Source organism: Sinohyriopsis cumingii, chromosome 15, assembly GCF_028554795.1.
Source record: "Sinohyriopsis cumingii isolate HCF-2022 chromosome 15, ASM2855479v2, whole genome shotgun sequence".
Lineage (NCBI taxonomy): Eukaryota > Metazoa > Mollusca > Bivalvia > Unionida > Unionidae > Sinohyriopsis > Sinohyriopsis cumingii.
This window is the reverse complement of record NC_142975.1, coordinates 68,726,363-68,746,950: the sequence shown is the minus strand read 5'-3', so window position 1 is coordinate 68,746,950 and position 20,588 is coordinate 68,726,363. Positions and strand designations below refer to the sequence as shown.

At 35.6% G+C, this 20,588-nt stretch overlaps 1 non-coding gene across 1 annotated transcript; it reads left to right on the top strand.

Annotated features, from left to right (window-relative positions):
• The first annotated feature begins 19,918 nt into the window (after positions 1–19,918).
• On the top strand, positions 19,919–19,991 carry Trnak-uuu (transfer RNA lysine (anticodon UUU)). Its single transcript has one exon. It is a non-coding gene; the product is annotated as a tRNA-Lys (tRNA).
• Positions 19,992–20,588: the final 597 nt, after the last annotated feature.

The window sequence follows — 20,588 nt, the reverse complement described above, 5'->3', positions numbered from 1 at the left end:
GGCCCTTTTCACTCCACTGTTTCGACAAGATTTGCTTTCTCGCCTAACAACTTTTTTAGTTGATTTTATATTTTGGGTGTGATAGATTGATATTCATCAATGTATGTATGTATGTATGTATGTATGTATGTATGTATGTATGTATGTATGTATGCATGTAGGTAGGTAGGTAGGTAGGTAGTCATGTATGTCTGTCTGTATGTATGTATGTATGTCCAGCTCTATTTCAAGTCCCGCCAAGCGTTCTGGGTTTTTTCCCTCTGACGCCAATTCGGATATACCATTCAGTCCATGTAAAAAAAAATCCCGTCTTAAATTCCCATTGACGCCAATTTCGATATACCAATCACATCATGTTTAAATTTCCCATGTTAAATTCCATTTGACGCCAAAGTTGCCCACGACCTTTTTGACTGAGATTTCCATTGACGTTAAACAGCCTCACCACCACGTCCCCCTTCACTACTTGTATATTTGCTTTTATTTCTCTGATGTAAAAGGTGACGCGTGGACTCCATCACGTACGGAACAAAAATAAATTTCCGCGTGTGACAAACGGGTATGAAATTTGCACTGTTCTGAAAAATACCCAGTAACGTCATCACGCGTGGGAACCAAGGCCAGTCCCCACCCATTGCCAGTGATTCTTCTCGTGATTGTTTGCGTATGACGTGTCACGGAAGAATTATTTAAATTACATCAACACAAATTCCCAACGGTGTCAGTCTCGTTGATGTATCACCCCGATAATTCCAGGTGCAAAATAAATACAGATTTTTGTGTTCAACGATGTCGTTCGTATACGTTGATGTTAACGCTATCAAATCTGAGTTTGATAGCAAGCACATCGTCAAACTGGCTTCACGGATGGAAAGAAAATTGTATCGGGGACAGCAAAGACATCACTGTTAGTAAAATCAACGACGATATTACATAATTAAAACACATTTAATACGGTTCACACTAGCGTAAGTGAAGTTCATGCAGGTACGGTTAATAAAAGCACAAAATAAATTTATCGTGAGTAACGAAGAAATCACTATAAGCAAAATCTAATATGATATCATTGTGACGAAAAAAATATATACCGACGATAATATTGCGCGTGTTGAATACTAAATAATTTGATAATCGTGTAGCAGACTTGTCTAGTTTTTGCGCTGATATTACTTCGTTGAAGCAATGGAAGGATATTTTTTATCAGGAATAGCTCCGAAAGTACTCTGGATAATCTCAATATAAATATTGACGCATTTACAAAATGGAAAAGAAAAAGTATTATAGGAATATCAAATCTTAAGTGTGTGTGTGTGTGTGTGATTTGAATTTTTTTAAAGTAGCTTTAACAATTTTTCAGTCATATCACCACGATGTCTGCAGTGTGGCAGTTTATAGTGATATCTAACACTGGTGCACTATGCCGCAGATATGTAGCATGATGTCCCGCCAAGTCATATTATCCTGACACCAGGTCCTAACACTAACCTCTTAATGCTGAGCGCCTAGCGAGGCAGCTGGTTGTGCCATTTTTATAAGTCGCTGGTGTGACTTAGCCGGGGTTCGAGCCAGCGACCTTCCGCACCCTATGCCGACGCTCTAATCACGTAGGCCACCAGAACCGTCCAAACATTAAAGATAACGCCAAAGATAATATATGTGAAGATATTAGTAGCAGATTGGATGATTCTAATATCATAAATATCATAGCATGGCTCAGGACGGTGTAAGAACAACAATTGTATTAGTTGGTAGATACAATATAAAAGGAGGCACCAATAGATTTCATCCTAGGATAGTTACAGTGAAAATACTTAGCGTTAAAATGTATGTGTTTTATTCAAAACATAACAATTGTTACCGTTCAGTTTTAGATATAATTAACAAAACCGACATTGTTTAACTTCTGACGTGATAAAAGATATATCACATATTGGTTTTCCCTGATCATCGTCAAATAATTTATCATCATATTGCGATAAATCAACATCACGTTTTCGAATAGCATCGTGTTGTGTGTACTGAGACAAGCTGTCTTAATGCTCATGTACTACGTTGATGGTTACTTCGTCGTCGATTATATTGTTTTCCAAGAGGCAACGTACACGTTCAAGTTGCATTGATAACGGTAAATGTCTTCGTATTGGAATACAATCTATTTTTTAAATATATGATTGCATATCTATGATAACTCTATATTCGTACGGTAATGTATAACGACCTTCAACTCGTCTTTGTTTAATCATATCAAATTTATCATTGATACTATCGGATAAACATTCGTGCTTAGGAACATAATCAGATTCAAACTAGATTAATTCATCGATGATCTCACGCATATTATCGTCGTCCATGCTGATTAATAATTATTACAATTAACCCGTTATTATTTATTGACTCTTTAAATTTGATTTAAGGATCACCTGTAGGTTATATGGGTAATTAATGTTTTGTTATTGTAGTTATTTATACTGGTGTGGTTGTTTATGTTGTTGTGATTGTGTAGGTTGTTGTGATTGCTTCGGTTCTTGTGGTTGTTTAGGTAATATCTATGTTGTGTTGTCTGCATCGCTTATGTTGTCCAGGTTTTTGTGGTGGTTGTTGTTCAAATTTTCGTTGTTGTTCAAAATTGTTGTCGTCGTTCCATTTTACATCAATGACTTACTTCGGGTTCTCGATCCTTTTTTTTACGTAATTGTTGTTCGTCATTTCGATAAACTTTCACAAGATCGTATAACGAATTATTTATTTCTCTCGATTTATTAAAATAGGCGCTTCAAATATAATTTTGTATCGGCGGGGGTTATTTGTTCCACTAACTTACCAGGCTGCCGTTGACTTTGGACAATTTGTTTAAGAGGTACATCAACCCATATCTTATATAACCTGTTGGATCAATTTTAAATCTCATATAACCTGGTTGATTTAATTTAAAATCTTATATAACCTGGGTGATCTATTTTAAATCTCATATAACCTGGTTGATTTAATTTGAAATTTTATATAACCTGGTTGATTTAATTTTGAAATCATATATAACCTGGTTGATTTAATTTGAAATCTTATATAACCTGGTTGTTTTAATGTGAAATCTTATATAACCTGGTTGATTTGATTTGAAATCTTATATAACCTGTTTGATCTATTTTAAATCTCATATAACCTGGTTGATTTAATTTGAAATCTTATATAACCTGGTTGATTTGATTTGAAATCTTATATAACCTGGTTGATTTAATTTGAAATCTTATATAACCTGGTTGATAAAATTTGAAATCTTATATAACCTGGTTGATTTGATTTGAAATCTTATATAACCTGGTTGATTTGATTTGAAATCTTATATAACCTGGTTGATTTCATTTGAAATCTTATATAACCTGGTTGATTTAATTTGAAATCTTATATAACCTGGTTGTTTTAATTTGAAATCTCATATATCCTGGCAGATTTGATTTGAAATCTTATATAACCTGGTTGATTTAATTTGAAATCTTATACAACCTGGCTGATTTAATTTGAAATCTTATACAACCTGGTTGATTTTTAATTTGAAATCTTACACAACCTGGTTGATTTAATTTGAAATCATATATAACCTGGTTGATTTCATTTGAAATCGTACATAACTTGGTTGATTTAATTTGAAATCTGATATAACCTGGTTGATTTAATTTGAAATCATAAATAACCTGGCTGATTCAGTTTAAATCTTATATAACCTGGTTGATTTAATTTGAAATCTTATACAACCTGGTTGATTTAATTTGAAATCTTATATAACCTGGGTGATTTAATTTGAAATCGTATATAACCTGGTTGACTTAATTTGAAATCTTATACAACCTGGTTGATTTAATTTGAAATCTTACACAACCTGGTTGATTTAATTTGAAATCGTATATAACCTGGCTGATTCAGTTTAAATCTTATATGACCTAGTTGATTTAATTTGAAATCTTATATAACCTGGTTTATTTAATTTGAAATCTTATATAACCTGGTTGATTTAATTTAAATCTTATATGACCTGGTTGATTTGATTTGAAATCTTATATAACCTGGTTGATTTAATTTGAAATCTTATACAACCTGGTTGATTTAATTTGAAATCTTATATAACCTGGTTGATTTAATTTGAAATCCTATATAACCTAGTTGATTTAATTTGAAATCTTATATAACCTGGTTGATTTAATTTGAAATCTTATATAGCCTGGCTGATTCAGTTTAAATCTTATATGACCTCAAAATCGAGGTCTCTGATGTAACGGATATTGATGGTTTGAGTGTATAAGTAAAGTTTTATTTTTGTAACAAGCGCGGAGTCTTGAAATATTTGCCACAAATTGTCAGAAGGAAAGAAACTGCAGGCGGACCCTGGCTCGAACCTGAAACCTCCCCAATTTTTTAGAGGCGCTCAACCACTTTAGCTATCTGATCCAATGTATTCTAATCGTTCATGCAGCATATAAAGACATATATTTTATCATTTTCTTTTTTATATCTGATTATTGTAGGTTGATTTGAATTTGAGAGTACAGAGCTAGGCCATGTGTTGGATAAGCATCTTTGTTTTGTATATTTAATTTATATTGTTAGCTTGACCTTTGTTCATTGTTGAGGATATAGTTTTTGTGTGAATCTGATTTTTTTAAAACAGCCCTACTTACAAACTTAGAATGTTCTCAAAGAGAAAATATGACCCACATCCTGGTCATTGTGTTATTTCTTAGGGGTTTAGATAAGGTTTTGCTAAACAAAATTATTCAGTCCTATTTTTATTTTCAGTCTTTGGAAAACAATAATCAGAGCTTTTAGTTGTGTTCAGATATAATTTGAGATCAATCATTTATTTAAATTATTAATTGGAATTACAAAGTGCTCATTGATATTTTAGACTAAAATCACTATTGTTGTGATTATTGTGAATTCATTCAAAGACATTCTGAATTAAATCGTTGTGATACATCAAGGGTGTTGTTACATCAATCAATTCAGGAATACTGGTACTTCAGCACATTCAATACTGAAATTCATTCGGAACATTCTTTACTTTCGGACTTTTGTTAGATCTTTAAGGATTATTTGGAATTTAATTCACTAACCCTTAAGTTCCAAATTAAATTTTCACTTTGTTACTTAGAGAAATTTTATTTGATGAATTTTACAAAGCTTGTTGGTTTTCGTTCCAGTGGTACAGACATACATACATACATACATACATACATACATACATACATATATACATACTTGGTCGGTTAGACGGTTAATCGGAGGGACGGATGGATGGATGGAAGTTAAATATCCAGACATACAGAAACATATATCTTTCATCTTTCTTGATCTTTATTGAGTTCCTCTGAGATTTTGCTTGATCTAGGATGTAATTATATCACAAATGTAAGACAAAATAACTTCTTTTCAAATGAGGATGGGAAGGTTAAATTGATAAACTCCCCGGGAAGGCGGTGGTGAAAGTAACGTTTTCAAAGGGAATCTGTACTCGAACTTGTAACCCAAACTCCATGTGCAAGAATTGACTGAGGGTAATCAGATTTTGTATAATGTTTCAGGAAAATCAGTAGATGATAAAAATGCCTCGGTTACCAAATTTAGTCATGGTTGTTGGTGGTTGGCCGGAAGCACATGTGAATCGTGGTGGCGATTACAAATTGAGCATATTTGTGATAGCCTAAATTTCTAGTATTTTGTGCGTGAAAGCATGTAGGTCATATGTCCACCCACAACGTGATATCACAATGAAGTCTAACCGGGAAAAGGTACATATGTTAATCCATTAAAATAATAAAAATTAGTTTTTGTTTGTTTGGTTAGTTTGGTACTGTATGGGATAGCAACAAAAGTGAGTTATTTAGTGGCAACTGGAATCAAGTGCCTTGCCCAAGGACCCACCACCTTAGCTGCCCCATGCTGATCCGATGGTAGGATTTAATCCCGTGTGTGTGTGTGTGTGTGATTCGCATCGCTACGATGTCTGCAGTGTGACAGTTTATAGTGATGTCTAGCACTGTGGCATCATGCTGCAGACATGTAGCATGATGTCCCACTCAGTCACATTATCCTGAAACAAGGCCGACAAGTAATAAAACTAACCTCTTAATGCTGAGCACCAAGCGACACAGCTGTTACTACCATTTTTGTAAATCTTAGGTATAACTCGACTGGGGATCGAACCCACGACCTCCCACTAGGCCACCGGAGCGGTGTTCCATTTTGTAATGTACAAGTTCGCACAACACAGAATAAGCCCTTTCCCCTACAGTCCATAAGAAATTTATATGGATAGCGACACTAAATTAATGATTTCATACCATTATATGTAAACATACATGGCTTTGGCTTGTGGAAAAAATGTCTGAGAGAGAGAGAGAGAGAGAGAGAGAGAGAGATGAAAACTATATTGATCGTGGCCGAAATTGGACAAGACTCCATACACCAAAATCATTGAAATAACTAGCAAAGAAGAACATCATGTCTTTCTTTATCAAAATGGCAATAATAAACTGAGCAGAGAAACCAACATCTAATACTGTTTTACTTATACTGTCTTTAAAATATGATTGGAACAAGTCAAATTAGCGAATATCAACCATTCACCCAAAAATCAATATAATAAAATATTTTTAATCGCTGGTGTATAGAGATTATTTTGATCTTCAACTATGTTCCTGCGCTGTTCAATATAGTTATTGCAAGTAAATATGATGTGATATACATATTTTATATCAATAAAATCACACAATGGATTATCTCTCAAATGACTGGAATATACATATTTTATATCAATAAAATCACACAATGGATTATCTCTCAAATGACTGGAATATTAATCTGTATGTAAATCACTACGTTAATTTCTAATTCTAGTATGCTGAATGGATAAGTTCATGTTACCATCTAAGAAATTAACAGGCATTTGTGTTTTAGACTATTTTATTTCTGAAGATAATAGTTTATTTCATCTTTTGCTGAATTTGGGAAGGGTTCCAAACATGACTAGATCAATTAGTATACCTGTTTGTCTCACTAACCAGTGGCGATAGAATGTCAGCAAAATAAGGAAACACACGTTTTTATGAAAATAACAGAGTTACAATTTTATATTATTTAAGAGTGTCTTCAGCAGAACAACCATCCCATTCAAAGTCAGCATATTCCAGTAATGGGAGGAATAATAGAAAACATGTCCTTTTTGACGTTTTACGGCTAAATTTATATTTAAGTATTTTCAAATCAGTTATTATTTTTAGGTCGACAGATACGTTACCAGTATGTTTGGTTTTGTTGCCTTGACTGCAGAGAAGTATACAAGGATATTTATGGAAGTCAACAAAAGAGAGGATTTGGGGTGTTTTTAATTTAGTTTAGGAAAAACGGACTCTATATGCGAGAATAGTATTATCTAAGTTTTGGTTGGACTGAAGTCAACTTAGCACTTCCTTCACCAGTCATTAATTTTTAGTAAATCTGTGTTTAGTACATATTCAGTTTCGTAAGTGTCATTTGATGAATACGCCAATGATCCATCATCAGCAAAGAGTCTCATTACACTATATAGGCTGTCGCCTATCTCATCAATACACACAATGAATAACAACAGACCTAAACCAGAGCCCTGTGACACGCCAGCCACAGTATGCTGTCAACTTGATTCGGAAGTATTTCCAAAAACTGTTTAGAGTCTATCAAGAACCAATCAGTAAGAGTGGTTTCAATGGCATTGCATTTTAATTTATGTATTAGACCTTTATGCCAACGAAATCAAATGCTTTGGTGACATCGCAAAAGACCGCGCACATGTCATCCTTGTTATCGAGCGTACTACTTGTACTATGGTACATATTTATGAGCTGAGTTATTGCGATGAAAACGAAACCAGATTTTTAAAGTAAGATCATCTGAGTGTAAGTGGTTGAGAGATGTTTAAAAATAAGCTTTTATCGTAACTTTCCCAGCACAGCTCCACTATGAAATAGGCCTGTAATTTAATGAATCACTTACACATGGCATTACTACTGCAATATTCGATAAAGATTAAAACATTTTGATTTCAAGAAGGGACACTTTGAATAGAATGAAGAGTGGTATAACTATGGATGCAATAATTCATTTGAGGATACGGTGACTTATTTTATATTCCCACATGTTCTGTGGGTAGGTAAGTGCTGATCACATCAAAAACATCTTGTTCTATTATCAATATACTTGTAAGTTTGTTATTAGTTTTTTATGTATATCCGGTAGATTGACATTTGCGATCTTTGCTGTAGGAGCAAAGACAAAATTAAGACATTCGGCTTTTTTGATATAGTAAAATGGTACATATAGCGAACCATTCGCTTTAATGCAACTTAGTGGACATGGTGAGGTTGAAGACTTTCTTTGGACAAAAATGATGCACAAGTTTCCAATGATCTTTCGAGCTGACACCAATAGAATCATTATTTTCCAAATTAAGAATATTTTTGATTTCCTTTCCTCTATTTCTCTTATTAACTTTTTTACGTTCTTGTTTGTGTTTTTCCCAGTGTCTCGGATTATTACTGTTACTAGCTATATAAAAAAATCTAATACATTCGCTCTTCCAGCTTGTTCTGCGTATTGTACTATCATATCAGCATTTGTCCAGCAGAGCAACTGAACGGTAACTGAGCGAAATGGTATACACTCTTTAGAAAACGGAAATATAGGACGAAGTAAAAGTTGCAGCGGCATCATAGACTTCACCTGAAGTCTCTGAGTTACCCAGTTTATACCTGTTCTATGATTTTTACAATTTTCAAAATCCGCTTTATTATAAAGTCATTCATAATGCAGCCGACTAATTAAATAGGAGGCCTTTTGATCACTTACACTGGCATCAACAGAGATATTTCCAGAATGGATGACACCTATGGTTAGAAATGCAATAATGAGATCTAACAGAGTTGCCGAGCTATCTGTTACTCTGGTCGGACATGTTATTATGTTTTGCATGTCGTTAAGAATCATCACCTTTCTGCGACATTTTAATTCAGCACTGGGCAAGTCCTCTCTAAATCACCCATAATCGTGATGTTATCACAGACACTGATGGCACAGATAGAGTACGATGGACGACAAGCAAAAGATATTTCGTACCTTTTACACAAACTTCTATCCAAATCCCTTCATTATTACGAATTAACAGATCGGTACATGGCTTGAAAATAAAAATGACTGACATATAGAACATTACACCACCACCCGCAGATCGGTACATGGCTTGAAAATAAAAATTGTTGACATATAGATCAGTACACCTCCCCTCCCGCAATTAGTTCGATTACACGTAATTGTTGTATGCTAACCACGTAAGTTACGATCATCGTCAGTACTGTTTCATCAGCTAGGTGAACCTCTGTAAGCTCAGCAATGTAAAAAAAAAATCATCAAAATATGTAGGACGAAATCTAGTTAGTGGCGAACACGTCTAATATTTAAATGTACAAAGACAACATACTACCCGTTGATGACGTAAGTGACGTATTGCAGCTGTATGAATCGGGTGAATTTGATTCTGATCCTGATATTGAACCTGGATTCAGCTCAATATGAATCTGAATCTGATCCTGATATTGAACCTGGATTCAGTTCAATATGAATCTGAATCTGATCCTGATATTGAACCTGGATTCAGCTCAATATGAATTTGAATGCGATACAGATATTTAGTCTGGTCATTAGATCAATGTTCCCAGACAATATAAGAATTAAAAACATCTATAATATACAAATGAACAAGTTTTTGCACAATAGATTTACAAAAGCATTACAGATTAATGATGTTGACGTGTAGCAAAAAGTCCAACAATTCAACGTTACATCATATGAAGGTACACGAATAAATCAAATAGACATTATTATAACAGCGTCTTTACACTGTAATAAGGAGGTTGAAAAATAAAATGTCATTACAGTTCAGCCTGTTCTTACCAGGTTGTTGTTATTGTCGGTTTAACGCCATTTTTTAGCATACGATAGGCTATACATGGCGGCCAGTATAAATGGTGAAAGAAGTACCCGTGGTAAACCAGTTAGATCAACCAACCCACGGGAAGCTACTGGCACACTTTCTCGTATACCGACATTGCCCGATCCCGAGACTCGAACAAGAGAGAGATGGCAGTGCGTTAGACCAATCAGCAACCCTTGTACGATTCTGGCTGTACTGATATAAAAAAAAAATCCAATGCTTATCCAGTCTGAAATAATAGAACAAGCCATTACGTACATCACTATACAACAAAAGTGAGGAGAACGACTTTGTGCTTTATCTCTGCAAAAAAGAACACCATACATATAGTGTAAAATATAAAATGCAACCAGCCACGGTCAAATGTAGAAGAAGGAAGAAATGCAGAGTTTTGAATAACAGAATTAACGAAGAATGAATGCATAAACAATGAAAGAGAAGGAAAAAATATTCTGTGGCTGTTGACTTCTGACAAAGATTTATTTGCGTTGTCAGCAGCCAAAATCGAATTCAAGGTAACATTAAAACGATCAGAGATAGATAGAGTGGGAGGGTGGCATTCAAGGGTATGCACGTAATGGATAAGGAATGCACGTAAAGAAGCCGGGAAACATGTAATTGCATGCACAAACAACTCGTGAAACGGAAATCTTAATTACGAAAATATCATTTCATCAATTCACCACTTGTGTATTCAAACTGTAGCCTGTAGTGTACGAAATAAATGTACTTCTTTATCTTGGAAAAGGTTCTTAGGTCACTTCAGGATCATCTTTCCATACCAAGGTTATTATGTCATTTAAGTGTCATCTTTCCATACCACGACCAAGGTTATTATGTCATTTAAGGGTCATCTTTCCATACCATGACCAAGGTCATTATGTCATTTAAGGGTCATCTTTCTATACCATTATCAAGGTTATTATGTCAGTTAAGGGTCATCTTTCTATACCTTAATAAAGGTTAGCAGAACAGTTACTTGTAGGTATGTATGTATGTATGTGAGAACGTCTGCATTTATCTATGTATGCATATGCACCCGAGACACTTATTTATATACGCAAATTTGAACACCACTACGCATGTTTGTACGCATGTGTGTTGGTATGTATGTGTAGTCATGCATCAATCTTTATTTCTTTGTCCGTCTGTATTTCTACTTAGCTCTCGATATATCTCAACAGCTTGCCTGCCATATAAGCAACTATTTGCAGGTGAGTTAATTTTGGAAAAGACAAAACTGTGGTAAACATCTGAGAGAAAGACTTTCACGGAAAAGTCCATCCTTTCCATTTTCAAGAAATATGAAATGCAGAATTGAGAACGCTAAAAGTTCTCCACTAGGACTCTATTCATTGCTTGCATGGACTTATTTCCGAGACAAAAAATATCTTCCCATACTATAAAAACACAGGAATCATTTGCCTAGTTTCTATATCTACGCTTCCTTTTGTTTTCTCTGGGCAGCATTGTCTTGATTTAACTGCTTGCATATATCCTCATACCGTACGAAGGTAGCTACTATTTATCAAATAGTTATACTAGTATCCAAAATAATCTCACTCGAATATTTGTCGGTACATCATAAATATATATCTAGTATACTACTTAAACGAAATAATAGCTTTTATGATTGGTTTAAGCAAGATATCTTACTTATTCAAGGTAATATTTTTTAACAAGATATTATCTTGCTCAAACACGATACGGAAAAAATTCAGTGGCACTACCCAGCCATCGTAGGGAATCTGTGTAGTCAGAGTGATGAGACAGTGCAGGAAGCGCTTGATTTGGGCACTTTACTGTAGTATTTTATACCAACTTAACCTGAGAAATTAATCATTTTCTCCATATGCGTTTCAGATTTCGTCAAATGTCATCTCTGCTCTGCCTAATATATACACTCTGCATCTGTGTAATCATACACGTGCAACCTGCGGCCCGCGAGCCATATTCTGCTAGCTACTTGTTTTGATCCCGTTTCAATTACATCATACGGCGTGGCTTTGAAAATCACTATCGTGTCAGTCCTTCCTTATGGCAAAAAAAGAACGAGGTTAAATTTTAAAAACAATGATGGATATGAAAGTGAATAAACTATTCCACATGTCAATTAATGAACATAAAACATTATAAAAATTTCTATATATGTTTTATTTATACTTTTAATTATGTATGAAGTTTATTTGGAAATAGGACAGGCATGTTGCACTTAGTGTTAATGCATCTTTATCAAACAATCACGTGATTGTTTAATAACAAGAACAACTGAAAGTAATTAAAATCAGTACTGCGAATAAAGCAACAACAATAATAATAATAATAATAATAATAATAATAATTATTATTATTATTATTATTATTATTATTATTATTATTATAATAATTATAATAATATTGTCAGACCAGATAAGGGTAAAGGAACTAAGGATTCAAGGAAGCTGTTGAAGCACATGTCAAGATTTGCAGACTAAGAACACCGAAACCTGCGTCTTTAACAAGGATGAATTCTAACGGGCAATTTCATGTATCTTGGCAATCGAAAAATCGTGTTCTGATAAAGAGTTAAATAAACACATTACCCATGCAATAAGCTACGTGTTTTGCGTCATGTAACTTTGTGTGAGTAGGTGCGTACGTGGGGCTTGTAATTTTTAATGTTAATGAATAAAACCAATCCCTTTCATTGAGGCATTGTGGAATTATAGACTGATGCAAGAACTACTCACCTCCGAAACTGACAAGTTTGACAACAGAAGGGCACCAATCGCCATGGGCAAATTTATGGTTTACATACACATATATTAATATAACTGTATTGTGAATTTAAACTTTGTTCAAATAACAGTCATGCCATATATTCGACTGACTTTAGCAAGTTATCATAAGAAAAGTAAAGGGGTCAGGTGTTTGGAAATATTTCAACAACAATCTTGACATAAATAATAAGTTTAATATTGATGTAACAGCTGGTTTCTGTTACACATCAAACAATATAATCTTATGTCATATCGACATAGCTAGATCACCCTGTTAATACAGGAGACAACAAGGGAGTCTAAGGCATCCTATCCTATCCGTAATAACGTGTACTACCATTTGGAAGAAGAAAAACCTCCCCCCCCCCCAAAAAAAAAAAGAGGTTGATTTACCGTGTGCTATGAATTGCTGACAGCGTCCATCATAGTGTGTGCATTACCATGTCCAGTATGCATAATGTCAACGAATCGAACAAGAATAATGGGCACAATTTTATAACATGAGATGTTTTAAGAAATTCAGTGATACTCTGTTTCTCCAGAATCTACTCTGTGCTATAAAAAAGGTAGTATTTTCTTCATAAGCGACACAAATAGGATAAAGTCTCTACGGCACTCTGTGGTGATAAACTTACTGAACGATCCTGTCCCCATTAAAACTAAAATAATAAAAACAAGAAAAAAGTCAGCATGGATAATACAATGAATACATTAATAATGCATGCAAACGTCTTGATAATAATCATAAATACAAAAACTGACCAAATAAAAATGTTTGGTGCAATAAAACAAATTGTTATTGTAATTATAACGATCAGAATTCGAGAAGAGAGAGCATGGATTACAACAACAACAAAAAAAACGAGATTCCTTTAGATTAATTAATATTAAATCTGTCTCATCAGAAGTAACAGAACATCTCTTCATCAGATGTTAATGACCGTACAATTTCAAGTGGGCAGAATGTAATTTCAAGTGGGCAGAATACAATTTCAAGTGGGCAGAATATAACTGAAAACTTAAAACAGCATTGTAACTCTGTTTGAAAATATAATCAAACAAAGCAGTTCATTCGTAATGACCATATTTTGGACTGGACGAAATCTGAATATAAAATATCTTATCACCCATAAGTATATTTGATGTAACAGAGTATGTTGACAAACCCTATAGCTCAAAGGTTGTACACTGTATCCAAAGGCCGTACACTGTATCCAAAGACTGTTCAATGTATCCAAAGGCTGTACAGTGTATCCAAACATGGATTTGCACATATTTTAGTGATAATTCTATGTCCGAATGTCTGAGTTTATTCACGATAACCCTACTATCAATTTCTCAATTTGTCCCATCTGTACAGAATGTCAGCTTAGCCCTTAAGGGGGTAATACACAGCTCAGCCCGGGGGGGGGTAATGCAAAGCTTAATCCTTAAAGGGGTAATACGCAGCTTAGTCCTGGAGGAAGATAACACACGCCTTAGTCATCGGGAGGTAATACACAGCTTAGATTGGGGCGGGGGGGGGGGGCAGGTAATACACAGCTTAGTCCTTAAGAGGGTAATACACAGTTTAGTCCTTAAGAGGGTAATACACAGTTTAGTCCTTAATGGGGTACTACACAGTTTAGTCCTTAAGAGGGTAATACACAGCTTAGTCCTTAAGGGGGTAATACACAGCTTAGTCATTAATGGGGTAATACACAGCTTAGTCCTTAATGGGGTAATACACAGCTTAGTCTTTAAGAGGGTAATACACAGCTTAGTCTTTAAGAGGGTAATACACAGTTTAGTCCTTAAGAGGGTAATACACAGTTTAGTCCTTAAGAGGGTAATACACAGTTTAGTCCTTAATGGGGTACTACACAGTTTAGTCCTTAAGAGGGTAATACACAGCTTAGTCCTTAAGGGGGTAATACACAGCTTAGTCATTAATGGGGTAATACACAGCTTAGTCTTTAAGAGGGTAATACACAGCTTAGTCTTTAAGAGGGTAATACACAGTTTAGTCCTTAAGAGGGTAATACACAGTTTAGTCCTTAAGAGGGTAATACACAGTTAGTCCTTAATGGGGTACTACACAGTTTAGTCCTTAAGAGGATAATACACAGCTTAGTCTTTAAGAGGGTAATACACAGCTTAGTCTTTATGAGGGTAATACACAGCTTAGTCCTTAAGGGGGTAATACACAGCTTAATCATTAATGGGGTAATACACAGCTTAGTCTTTAAGGGGGTAATACAGAGTTTAGTCCTTAAGAGGGTAATACACAGCTTAGTCTTTAAGGGGGTAATACACAGCTTAGTCTTTAAGGGGGTAATACACAGCTTAGTCTTTAAGGGGATAATACACAGCTTAGTCTTTAAGGGGGTAATACACAGTTTGCTAGCTAGTTATAAATTACAACCAATACTCGGGACACGGAGTACAGAGCTGGAAATAGAACTCATATCCATATACATTCTTGAACATTTTAAAACATGTCCAGGTTGCTGGACATTTAATTTTTTCACCACTTTAGTACGTTTGTCAGCGAAATACATTTCACTGTATATTTCTCTTGTATACAGACATGCACAATACATATACTTTCGAATGCTTTAAGTAGCTTATTGCATTTAGTGTTTTGGGGAGTAACCATTAGTAACAATGAATGCCGTTTCAGTTGCAGCACGCTCAGCATTGAGGGTAGTGTTAGGACTGGTCGGCTTGGTGTCAGAATCATGTGACTGGGTGGGACATCATGCAAGATGTCTGCAGCATGATGCACCAGTGCTAGATATCACTATGAACTGCCACACTGTAGACATCTTAGCGATAAAAATCCTGATTTTAATCACTGGCTGAAAATTTACCACTCAAACTTAAATTATTATTATTATTATTATTAGTAGTAGTAGTAGTAGTAGTAGTAGTAGTAGTATTAAAAGCCGGAGGAGGTATTTCCAGCCTTGGCACTGCAGTCCCAATATGTTCACTGAGACAATGCAATATGCATTCCCTCGTAGGAGCCGCTGCAGCTCAACTGATAGAGCATCGGACTCGTAATTCAATGGTCGCGGGTTTGATTCACATCCAGACCAAATAACTTGTACAAGGTACCTAGTTCCCTTTTCCTCACTGTAAAGGTCTCATAGACTACCTTAGGTTGGGGTGGGGTACTCCCGGTATTATCTTTAATTATTACAGAATACCCACCCTGGCTCGTTTTTGTTAGAAATTGAAGTAGTGATAGAGATGCAATATGAAATTGCGCCAGTACAAGTACCGCTCGAACCGTGATATTCCGAACACGATTCCGAGGCATTTCCTCTCCGATATGGAGTAGTTCTTCTCGGCAGCAGACAATTTCCGACTGCCGTACGCGACAGGGAAAAACGTACCCTCGTGCTTCTGTAACAATACTGCTCCCAGTCCCGTGTTGCATGCGTCAGTGCGAAGCACGAAGTCTTTGGACAGATCTGGTAGGCGGACAACCGCGTCGGATGTAAGCCTATCCTTTAGCGTTTGGAAAGCTTGCTCGCACGCATCCGTCCAAATAACTTTACCTGGGGCCCGTTTCTTGGTCAGGTCAGACAACGGCCCCGCGATCGCACTGAAATTGGCCACATACCTACAGTAATACCCGGCCAATCCCAGGAATAATCTCACCTCAGTTTTCGTGGTGGGCCGTGCGGCGTTTCTCAGCTGCTTCACCGTTGCCTTTTCGGGGGACAGCGTGCCTTGACTAAGGGTGTGTCCCAAATAGTCCAAGGTTCGGAACACCAGGTGACATTTGGAAGGGCGAACCGTCAATCCCTCCTGACGTAGCCGCTCCAAAACGTCAGCTAGCAGAGTGAGGTGTTCACCCCACGTCTCTGTGGCTAGCAAGAGATCATCCATGAAGTTGTGGACACCCGTATCATGCAAGGGCTCCAACAACTTCCGCATCATTCTAGTGAAGATGCTGGGCGCATTCTGGACTCCGAATGGCATGACCAACCATTGGTATGTCCCATCGGGAGTAGCAAAAGCGAGCTTTGCCCTATCCTCCTTTCTCACAGGGATTTGCCAATATCCCTTGGACAAATCCAACTTTGAGAAAAATTTCGCCTTCGAGACAGAAGCGAAAATATGTTCTGGGTCAGGTAGCGTCTCCACAATCTCATTCATAAGGGGTTTGACAATATCGTTCATGGTATATATTTTATAAACCAACTCCTATATTTCATCATTAATATGCGAAATATAACATCTTAAAAACTAGTCTCTTTGAGTGAAAATGTATGAAAGTACATTGGTGTAATTAATTTTTACACGTAAACAAAATTTTGCACAAAACATGAATTCTGAATTGCATAGACAATTACACAAACGCTTTTTTTTTGCAAACTACTTAATAAAAGTTGTAAGCAAGATACATCAACAGAATCTTATTCAATGGCGTGGCATCTCCCGCAACGCGGGAGGGGGGGGGGGGCAGGCCAAGTGGGGGACCAAATTCCCGTTTAGCAACTTCTTTGTTGGTAGAGGATCCCCACAATTAAGTTTTGCGGGGAAGTGGGGAACATAATTTCTTGCTAAGTCACTGCTCTTATTACACTGAAATTGTATTGCTACTCATCCTAACATAATATGTTTCGTTTACCCGTGCTCATACCACACTTATAATTGAAATCCGGGGTTGAATTAAATGTAGCAAAGATAGGTCTTTTCGCCGGCATTATCTTTGTCACAATCAAAATTTACACACACACACACACACACACACACGCGCGCGCGCGTGCAAAGCCTATAAGAATGGAGGAGTTGCTATTTTATTTTGTGCGGGTATATTCAAAATATTAAAAATTAATCAAAACAGGAAAGGGAAAAAATGTAGAACAATCGGAACGTTTCCTAGAGTAAGTTTTACTTCGCCGTTAGCTGGTTCAACATTATGTCCTGAAAAGTGACAGGACCGTAGAGAGCGATCACGTGCCCATGTGTAAGAAACACCCGAGCCTCTCCTACTTTTGTTCAAACGAAATTTTTCTTTTATAAAATTAAAAAGTGTTGCTCCGCTCAGGCCCCGGATATATATCCCCGGTTGCCCCTCCCCCCTTTGTTGGCCCTGGAAACTGATCAAATGGATAAGCTTCCAGGGAGCTTCGCCTCCTGGGTCCCCACTTGGGATTTTATCCAACAGATCCAAATGCCTACTTGTTTACGTTCTCCCAAAACAATATTCCTATCTCCGCGCCAGATAACTCTGTATACACTTCGGACAGGTTTCAAGAAATTGGATAGTTTCTATCCATTGTAATATTATTACGCCCCAGTTCAATAGCTGTCTGCGATCAACATCCCTCAGCTCCTGGTTCTGGATGGTATTAAACTACCATACGCCTCCAGCTATTAATCTCACATACTATCATTACAAAATGCAATTGATGCAGCTGCATGTAATGTACTAATTAGTTATTTATTCACATACATTTCAATCTATTTTAAAAGCATTGTACGTGCTTTTTTCCAGCCATAAATTAACATTTTAACAAGTTTCATGAACAAACCATGACAACGTTCAGATCTCCTACCGGTTTCTGATTTGTTCGGCATCAAAGAACGATACAACTGCATTTTTTAATTAGTAAGGATTTACATTTTAAGAGCAAAAAAATGTGTTTCAATTTAAGAAACTCTAACATAGCCGACACATGAACTTATTAAAAAAGAAAATCTTTCTATACCATACTTTTTACATATGAAACTCGTATTTTGGAATATATGTGTAACAAAGATGTAGTAGCAGCTAATGCAGGTTAAACTAAAAACTTAAAGGAAGAAACTTTAATATTGATCTCCTTATTTATAATATATTAAATTAACTATCTGTAGCGAAATTCTCCAAAGAAAATGACTAAGGAATTCATAGTAATCAGTTACACTGATATGTTCCAGGACATAATGTTGAACCAACATATCTGACGAAATTTCAAATGCACACACAAGACATCGACTACATTATCAACTATTTTACATGGTAAGGCATCCTTTTAAATGAAATGTCAGTATATATAAAACGAATAACACAGTCCAGCCCTGAAATCATTCCTCCAAATCCAAAATACTATATTTAGACTCTTGTCGTGTTGGATAAATATCTCGAGTTGCGTTTTTCGTATCTTATTCTGGAAAACACACGTGCGAAGTCAAACTTTGCGCATATTATTTTGTTAGTGTCATTAATTAGTAAAGAAAAAGTTTGCAGGAGAAAAACGAGTTGTTTTTAGTTTTTTTAAATGGTAGCAAAATGTTACCAAAATGTTGTACAAAGTATATTTACCGTATGGTCATATGCATTCACAACATACGGTAAAGTAAACATATATTATGTGATACCAATGATGCATCAATCTGAGCTTATTACAAAAAGCAAGATAATAGATTGAAATGCATATAAATAAAATACTGATTATTAAGTTACGTGCACCTGCATGAATTGTGTTTTGTAAGGGCACTTTGTGGATTTATAGATGGAGGTATACGGTACTTAATACCAGTCCGAGCCGGAATCTGCTAGATGTCGACATTAGAGGGCTATTCAACTGAGGTGTCATGTTAACCATGAATATACACTAGGGTTACCAACATCCTGCATTTGACTTTCAACAGCCTTATTAAAAAGCATATATATATATATATATATATATATATATATATATATATATATATATATATATATATATATAATATTTTAAAAAATTTGTCCCGCACGGCCATTTAAAAAAATCTTGCAACCCTAATAAAAAGTATTCAAATTATTGGGGCCTGTCCAAAGGGTATGTATCTTCGCTTCATGCTCCATCGCCCGGTCAAATACTACACGATGGTGCAATTGGTCCTAACAGGATTACCAAATTTATAGACTAAAGAATCTGCCTCATATTTGCTCTATCGTCACCGGAAACATCGACTGCCTATCTAAAGGAAACGAATGATATCTGGTACTTCACTTGAAGCCCTCCATATATACTGTCATTTACTTTGTGTACCATGTTCGAGGCATGATTGCCCACATTCTATTCAAGCTGAGGCATGCAAATAAGCTATACATGTACATTTGCACAGTTGAACTCTAAAGGGTACTCAATATAAAAGGTTTAGAAGGGGGTGTTACACATGAGCCCGCCTAGCTCAGTCGGTAGAGCATCAGACTTTTAATCTGAGGGTCGGGGGTTCGAGTCCCCCGGTGGGCGTAATATTTTTACTTTTTTAACCACACTATGTAACCAAGTTTTGTTTTAAAACATCATGAGATTAACAGAACAATTATTTTATAAAATAAAATTAAATTTAAAAAAACTTGTAATGCATGTTATTATCACTTAGTTTAACACTGAAATCACTACTTTTTGGTCCAAACTTTATTGCTGGTGAGTATTTGGAATAATTATGATACGATTCATCAATTTTCATGCTTTAGAAGTGGATAGTAATAATAATAATAATAATTTTAATAAAATTGATTGCAAATAAGAAAATCAGTCTCGTAGGACACACAAAGGTAACCAAGCAGACTGGTTAAAAAAAAAAAAAGAATGGAAGAATAGGACCAAAGTTTATTTAAATGGAATATAGTTAATGATGATGGAAGGAATAAAGTAGGAATAAAACTGTAAATATCTACCCAATCAATACTTTTCTTTTATCCAAATAGTATATTTGTCTGCAATCATAGCTATGACCATCAATGGATTCAGCCACAGGCCTTTGAAATTCTCTCACAGTACTATGAAAATATCAGAATATTTGTGCAAAAAAGCACTTAAAGAAAAGCCACACACACACACACT